Raw genomic sequence first — 9,136 nt, forward strand, 5'->3', positions numbered from 1 at the left:
CAGTTTTCAAGCCAGCTTTAACTTCTCATAGGAGTTCTGTGGGACAGAATGGCCCACAACATCTTTATATAGGCAGGAGTTAAGCCTGATGCACATTTATGGCCTACACCCCCAGCTTCTTTTTAGATTTTGATACAGGGAGTTAAAAACAAAACAATAAAAAGTCAATGCAATCAAACCTATTTAAATATGCCTCAGAGACTGACTAGGGTCTCACTTCGGTTCCTTTTTAGTGTGTCTGAAATATACCATTACCTGGCAATGAGAAATGGGGGAAAATTGCTCCAAATGTTTCCCGAGAAAATTATTCTTGCTTTCAACTGAGCAAGTCTTGAGTGAAGTAGAGAATAATGAGGTAGAGCTGGGACCTGCAGTGACTGTGTATGGCTCCCCCTGGCCAATGGTATGTGTTACGCACCTTGATCCCTCAGACCTCCGGGAAGATTGGCATCCTGCTAGTTCTAGACCAAGTCAGAACATGTTAGTGTTGAATCATACATATGAGTCATTGAGAAAAATTTATTGGAGGCGTCCTACACAGCTCACACTGTCTGGGGCAGTATATTCTCCACATGGCATATTATGGCCTGTCTCATATAGATGTGGTCACATTAGGGCCCCAGAGTATCCAAGAGAACTCATAATGCTCCTTTATCTCACAATCCACTCTAGAGATGCCTCAAACTGCCAGGCATTTGGTTGACCATGAGGAATGAAATGCCCCTGGAGACTCCCTCTCTGCTAGTAAAATCTGTATGATGAACCAAATGTTTGTCAGAGGATTTCCTAGTAAGTAAGAAAGCCAGGCAAGGGGGTGAGGGGGGCGGACCAGAAAGAATGGAATGTTTACAGGTGAAGGTTACACCTGACTGGGCCCAGGCCTCTCATCTGTCCACAAGAAGGGATAGGGTGAACTTTTACACTAGAACATTTCTCCTCTGAAAATTTCCTGTTCTGTTTGTCATGACTAGGTTGGATAAGCACTGAAGTACTTCCCCTAGCATCTACACACCCATCACACCACCACCACCACCACCACCACCACCACCACCACCACCACCACCATCACCACCATCACCACCGGACACTGAACAGACACCGAAGAACAAACATAGCCCAGAGTCATGAAGTGCCTTTATTCTCACTTAGCATTCCCAGTAGGAAGTGATCATCTTTTTGAAATATGATGCCAAGTGACTTTCCCTTATTCATTGTGAAGAAATAGAGGTGATGTTAAGGTAAACCACAGATAAAGGGAAGAAAAAGGTTTGGAAGGGGAGGAGAGTTCCAAGCAGACAGACTTCAATGTCATTTCATGACTTATTTGTATGGAAAAGAGCGTATTTATTTATTTACTTCTTTCTTTCTTTCTTTCTTTCTTTCTTTCTTTCTTTCTTTCTTTCTTTCTTTCTTTCTTTCTTTCTTTCTTTCGTTATTTTTGAGACAGGCTCCTGCTATATAGTCCAGGCTGACCTTGAATTTGCAATCTTCCTGCCTCTGCCTCCAAGTGCTGGGATTACAAGTGTATCCCACCACAGTGGGCTCGCTGAGAAGTTTTTTTGTTTCTGTGTTTCGTACAACATAGATAATGTCAGCAAGGCTAAGCCCATCTAATACTCATAACTTAGTGCAATTAAGTGAATTGGTTTTTTTAAGTGAGATCTAATACTTGATTTACTGAAGCTGATCATGAGAATGTTACATAATAAGCCCACACAACTGGTTAGAGACAGAGGCACACTGAGCTCGCTCTCCTTAACTCTCCTTCTGAGTCTCCCTGCAGACGACTCTTCTATCATCTTGTTGACATTTGTTGACATTTACTGAATAATAAGAAAGTGCTCTGGCTTGGAAGAGAGAGGACCAAGAGGACCTGTGTTGAGACTGAGATATCAGTAGGTACAAATGAACCCACATGGAACCCCGAGGGCAAGCCCAACGGTACAAAAAGGACCACATTGCAAATCTCCATTTCTGCAACCGTTATAGATTCGGCTGGCAGCTTCCAAGCTGGCCTTGTTTTGGTTTGCCGTTTCAATCACGTTGGCTTTAAACACTTGGTTTTCAGGATGGAAAAGAAGGCCGGGAGACTCTGGTTAACATATACCTTTGGGAAATTAGTGATTTCATTCCGTATTTATGGAGCTGCAAATGAGATATACAGCATGTCTAGCCCAGAGGACTCAGAGATGAATAACATGGTCTGTGCTTTCAAGAACTCATAGTCTAATAGAGGAGGCTTTAATCATGCAGTCACAATACTAAATACTCTAGTGCATGATCCAACCATGTTTAACGTGCAGTGATGAAGTAGAAAGGGGAGTATAATCCTACTGGACTAGCAAGAAAGCTTTGACAGAAAAGATGTTTTATGAGCTAGAGGAATTTGACAGCATGAATATAAAGAAAAAAGAAAGTGCAGAAGGGGCTGGAGAGATGGCTCAGCAGTTAAGAATGCTTGCTGTTCTTGCAGAGGACGTGAGTGTAGTTCTCAGCACCCAAATTGGGCAGCTCACCACGGCTCATAACTCATCTTCAGCATCTTGGCTCCCTACAGTTATGGCAACCCAGGCTTTCCCTGAATCTCTCCTGCCTCTTCCTCACCCCCACCTCCTACAAGAGTAAATTCCAAGAACACTTAATAATAAGAATTCTGGACACCAAGCTCCTTCTCAGGGGCATGCCCAGTAATCCTACTTGTGACAACAGGCACCAGGCTTAATCTGTGAGTGTAGACACTGAGTGGCACCTCAGAAATAATGGGTAGGCCCAGGCAGCTGTACAATTGTTAAGGTTGTCACCAGTGTTGACCTGGAATGCATGTCCATGGAAGGAAATCAGCAGGTCAGACATTTGAGAAAAGATTGCTATACAAATCACAAGGGCAGTGGAACAGGCTAGCTGCTCTTCTGTTCCACAAATGCCCTGGGAAAAGTGAGCAGTGCTCTCTCCTCTATTAACACAACAGTTTCCCAACCACCAAGTCAAGAAACTGCAGTTAAATAATAAAAATAACTCTTCCAAAAAATATATTGGGACTGGTAAAAGAGGAAAAAAAATTCTATGTCCTCTTGTCCTGTTTCCAGACTAGGTAATGGGGACTATGCATAGGGCTGGATTCCAAGGGAACCAACCAAGGTGAGTGAAAGATAAATTTGGATAAGAGAATGCCAAAATGAGAGTACTCTCCCATGACACAGGATATAATAATGCCCTGATGGTAACTTGAAAGAGGTCTGAGCGTGCTCTTATAAGCACGGAAAGAGGTCTGAGCATGCTCTTATAAGCATGGAAAGGGGTCTGAGCATGCTCTTGTAAGCATGGAAAGGGGTCTGAGCATGCTCTTGTAAGCATGAAAAAAGGTGTACCCACACTAAGTGAGGTGGAAATAATGGGTCGTTGACAGGTAGTGCTGTGCAATAGACACAGGGAAGAATATGTGTGTCTTTTCCCATTTTGACAGTGACTGGCAAGTGTGGCATTCTTACCCTGCACTTGCTGTTGTATCACTCTGAAGATTTCCAAGCCAGTGAAGTGAAAACTGCCGTGGAATCCAGAAACAGAGAGAGATTCCAAGCCCGCTGAGAGTGTCCTGGTGTTCTGGACCCTCAGTAGTAGCAGTTCTTAGTTACCTCATCTTTCACTACCCCAACTCCAACAGCAACAATATCCCTGTACCTGACTGAGGTGTCCAGAGCTTGCCTTCCCTTCTGAGTCCTGGTAATGCTGAGTGAGGTCTGCACCTGACCAGGAAACCAGGCCCATCGTCAGCAAGAACAAAGGGCATGTAGCAGGGCAAACACGAGGCAAATGAGCGTCTCATGCTGATCACCAACTTCAGGAGAACTATGTTTCTCCAATAACAAGAAGCAGTTTTTGCCTAGCAAGCAATCAGTGAGCTTCCTGTTCCTGGCCCGGTCTACGTTATGTATTGATTTATAGGTTGCAGCATTGCAACTACGCCATTGCACAAATTCCCATTCCAAAGATCAGCAAAACGATCCTGACACGATGTGGACTTCTCTTATCTGTGAGAACTAGCGCTTGGGATTATCTGAAAATGCTTGTTCTTAAACTGAGTGACCTCAGGCCATGGAACAATGATCCTCCAATCATTTGCTCATTTAAACTCCAAAGTAATCCTTCATCCCGATTTATCCCTGGCAGAATAGATGTTCACTGTAGTTACAGTAGTAGGAGAACCAGGAAAGCACCCCTGTTACATTAAATGGCTTCCTATCAATATCGTAAAGGATGCTAGAGATTCCACATTAATAAAACATGCTGTGACTGTGTGAATGGGTCCAAAGTAGTTGCTTTGTGAATGTGGTACTGCTTTACTGCAAGGTTCAGGGTATGTGTACCAGGGCCTGCTGTGAGGACTGAGGTGACTTTACAATCCTATTCTAAGAGGATTTGTGTCCTCACAGGAGTGTGCTAACATCAGATTTCAATGTTCAGTAATCATTCATAACAGGCTAGGTACCATGGCTGACCCTGTTGGCAGTTGTTAGACCTAAATGTATAATTCTGAAGACCCTCAAAAAATGCTCTTGGCTGTTGCTAGGTCAGTGTAGGTACACACACTTCTTCTTCTAGAGCAGTGGTTCTCAACCTTCCTAATGCTGTGATCCTTTAATACAGTTCCAGATGTTGGGGTGATTCCCAACCATAAAATTATTTTTGTTGCTACTTCATAACTATAATTTTTCTACTGTTATGAATCATAATGTAAATATTTTTGGAGAGAGAAGTTTGCCAAAGGGGTTGAGACCAACAGGTTGAGAACTGCTGCTCTAGAACATCATGGAGGAGAGACTGTATGGAGCAAAGCTGCTCACTTCATGGAAATTGAGAAGGTGGAGGGAGAGGGAGGAGAAGGAAAGAGAGAAAGAGAGGGAGGAAGAGAGAGAAGGAGAAAGAGAGAAAGATTTTCCTCAAAGACATTCCTCCAGTGACTCCCAGTCAGCTCTGAGCCCATCAGTGGACTAACATCCCTTAATGAACACCCTCATGATCCAGTGATATCTCATTAGTGCTGTGGGATGGTCTGTATGTCAAGTGTGTTGCTGATTGGTTAATAAATAAATCACTGATTTATAGGCCAGTGGCCAGGCAGGAAGTATAGGCGGGACAAGGAAGAGAATAAAGCTGGGAAGTGGAAGGCTGAGTCAGAGACACTGCCAGCCGCCACGATGACAAACAGCATGTGAAGATGCCGGTAAGCCACGAGCCACGTGGCAAGGTATAGATTAATGGAAATGGATTAATTTAAGCTGTAAGAAAAGTTAGCAAGAAGCCTGCCATGGCCATACAGTTTGTAAGCAATATAAGTCTCTGTGTTTACTTGGTTGGGTCTGAGCGGCTGTGGGACTGGCGGGTGTCAGAGATTTGTCCTGACTGTGGGCCAGGCAGCAAAACTCTAGCTACACATTAGCCTCACCAACTGGGACCAAGCCTTCAGCAAACCAGTCTTTCGGTGGGATACTTCATATCTCTTCCATGGCATCTGGAACCACTCAAACTCACCTTATATTCCACAAGTCACTCACATTCAAACTGGTACAAATTGGAACACAGTTTTGAAATGCAACTTTTAGCTCAGTGTAAGATACAAAGCAAAATTAAAACTAACAAATTAAATGACCATCACCTAAAGAACAGAGTTCTCTGCCCTGGAAAACTGATAGCAGATCATTTTCCAAGAATATGCTAGAAAGAATCACAATAGTTGAGGGATGGAGTCTAATTTAAAATCCTTTATAACTTGTTGATTATTTTCAACTCCATCATTCTGTAAGATGGCATGGTCCTTCTCCTAACTCAAAGATCATTAAACCATTCCCAGCCGGCAGCTGAGCATCATCTCCTTGACAAAGCTTCCTCAGTATTAACATATGGACAACTACTCCTGGCAGGGCTTCCCTTCACCTCAGCATTCTTAGCAGCATCACTGGCCTCTGTCCAGCAGATGCTAATCACAATTCCCACTTGTGACAATCAAAAGTATTTCCAGACCCTGCCGAGTGTCCTCTGGGGAGCAGATTCACTCTCAGTTGGAGTCACTGCTTCAGATCTATCTCTGTCTATGCAACCACTCTCCTAAGATCAAACTCAATAAGGAATTTATTAAATATTTATATTGTAAGCATTACAAACTCATCACAGTACTTGGCAGTGGGTGGGAGGTGTCTTAAAAACATCTATTGTGTATCTACAGCATGCCAAGTACTACATTAAGTTCTGTGGTCAAAGGAGGAAAGGCCACACAACTGTGGTGGATGCCAGGATGGGAGTGAGGGACGGCAGAGGGGATGGATCAAATCTTGCACACAATTTTTCTTAGATCCCCATGTGCTGTCCATTTTCAGCATTGTTTGGGAGCCTTTGAGGCATGAAAGCCATGACTTTTTTTTTTTTATTCCCAATGTCTAGCAGGATGCCCAGAATACAGAAAAGTGTTCGCTGATGGAATCTGTGAGAAGGTAAATGACTGAGAAATGATGGCAAGTGGAATAATATGCAACAACGACAATAAATTGACCACATTTAGTTGACTGAGGGAAAAGCTGAATCTACATAATGATGTTTTCATTGCGTCTTGCTCTACCTTCCTATGAATTTCACAGTACATGGCTTCTATAGGCATATTCCCTCATGCTGACACATCTAAGCATATCTAGACCTGCTGTCCTGCCATGAAGCCCTTTACCTTATAGTTATCAGGGAAAAATTCCATGATCAGAAATGATCAAAGTCAAAGATTCTGATGTGGCTCATTCAAATCAAGCATTTTGGTGTAACTACTCAGTTAAATGTAGATTTACTGGATTTTGTAGGTAGTTTGAGTTTGAATACAGTAAGAAAAAGAGGTAAAGATTGTAAAGATTGATGATAAATGTAAATTGACATTTTTCTACTATATGTTTCAGGGCATTGAATATTCCTCTACAGATATATGACACTAGGGAATAATGCTGTTGCCAGAAGACATGGGTTATAAAATCTCAGGGCTGGGCACATGTCCCTCCCTATGAGTTATTAGTCAGGGATATCCCAGAGGCACCCAAAACAATATTTACTGTTGTATTTGCTCTTAGTTGTCTGTGATAATTAGATGGTAAGACACTGCTACTGAAGACATCACACACTTCGATTGCAGGACACAGAGAAATCAATCTAGAATCTGCCAGAAAACTCTGTCCCCTCTGGCTAGCTTTCATAGTGCTGGAAGGTGCTACTCAGGCTGCTGGGGGAGATAACACAGTAATCCAGGGATGGACCCTGCATGCTATAAAACCAATATTGCAGGCAAGATGTGCCCACTGGTGCAAGAGTGGCGAATCTCAGCCGTTCACTTGATTGGATGAGGCAAAAATTTGTGCTTGGTACTCTACACACGGTCAAAACCTAAGACAGTCATGAGCCCTAGGGGAGAAACCATTGACATTCCTTTTCTAGATGGTCATGCTGTCAAACTGCCTAAAATGTTAGTGTTTATATCTGTGAACTCGTGCTGTTCCCAATCTTGGTTAGAGAAGTCTCTTACTGCAGAGATTCATGACTGTCCAAAGTGCTGAGAATAAACAGGACTCGGAGTGATTGCCATAGATGAGTCATCTACACCACCTGTTTCCCCCAGGAACATCATGAAAGATGGGGTGGAAAGGATGTAAAAGCCAGAGGAGGGGAGGAAGTCTATGAAATGCCATCCTCCAAACGCAGACATGACTGTCCCACACATGAATCCACAGCAACTGTGATTACCTGGACGAAATCAAACTAGTTAAACATTCCAGAAAAGGAAAACCAAGTTGTGAGTAAGATGTGAAAGGGGATCATAGGAGGATTTGGAGGAAGGGTGTGGGGATGGCTATGATCAAGGTACATTACATACATGAATGAATAAAAAGAACAAAACCAACAGTAACAGCACAAAGCAAAATGGAGAAAAAGGAAATAATCACATTACAATTTCTGTACACAGACAGTACTTTAACTCACCAAAAGGAAACCCCTGGCAAAATGAAGGAAAAGTTCCTCACAACATGGAAATGTCAGGCCTACATCTAAGCCACTGTGAATAACCCTCTTATCCAAATCCCCGTATTCATGCCTGAGATACAAAGGCAGGAAGTGTCTAAAGGTCCTTTAGGAGTCATTACACTCAGTACTTTTGACTGTTCTCTGGGGACTCCCTCATAATCAGTTTTATGTCTTACACAAAACGCAGCACATTGCATTATACTTTGTAGACAGAAAATTCGACTTGTTGAGGGATAAAAGCAAGTCTTAGAATTATTTTGTGTACTTCAAGTGTTCTATTAGACTTTATCAACATTTATGCTCATTTGACTTGTGATTGTGTGCAGTTAGTTAAGCCAACAATCCTGAGCAAAGACACCTGCACTCATCATACCCTAATACATATTTGCTGGTTTTGGCACCCAGCGTCTATCTTCAGAATATAGTATCCTTGTTTGTCTGGGGTAACACTCCCTTCTTGCTTTCAGCTCCTATACTTCAGCACCTGGTACCCCAACCTCATCTGAGAACTGAAACACATAATCAGGCCACAGTATCACCATTTACATTGCCCTGCTGATAGAAGATGTATTTTATTATTTTAGACTGAGTATGTAGTCCAATTGATGTGATGGCTAAAATAAAGACACAAGCAGAAACATACACACATATGCATACTGACATACACATATGCACACATACACATAAACACACATACACATGCAAATATGCACACACACATATACACAAACACACACACGCAGTACCTTGGAACTTTCAGAAGTCAATTATTTTATTATTATTATTTTTTCCTTTAACTTGAATTGGACAGGATATAAAGTCTGGTGCTGAGACTGCCATTTTGAATTTATGAGGAGAAAAGAGGTCTGGAAAGGGTAATGTTGTGGAGGAGAAATGGGAAGAGATGAAGCAAGAAAAGAGAAGCAAAGGAAGAGGTACATGGACGGGAAGAAGGGGACAAGGACAGAGAGACAGACAGGGACAGAGCGAAGGACAGATGCAGAGCTGCAGATATGGATTGGAGCTGCACCAGGATTGAGTGGCCAGCGTGCAGTGTGACCGTGCGTGCATTGGCTGTAAGCCAGCATAT

The 9,136-nt window shown here is 42.7% G+C and overlaps 1 long non-coding RNA gene across 1 annotated transcript; it reads left to right on the top strand.

Moving 5' to 3' along the window:
- Positions 1–686: 686 nt before the first annotated feature.
- On the top strand, positions 687–6,574 carry LOC131896832 (uncharacterized). The gene is made up of 3 exons (XR_009375524.1): positions 687–789; positions 1,784–1,895; positions 6,436–6,574. It is a non-coding gene; the product is annotated as an uncharacterized LOC131896832 (long non-coding RNA).
- Positions 6,575–9,136: the final 2,562 nt, after the last annotated feature.

This window comes from Peromyscus eremicus, chromosome 1 (genome assembly GCF_949786415.1).
Source record: "Peromyscus eremicus chromosome 1, PerEre_H2_v1, whole genome shotgun sequence".
Lineage (NCBI taxonomy): Eukaryota > Metazoa > Chordata > Mammalia > Rodentia > Cricetidae > Peromyscus > Peromyscus eremicus.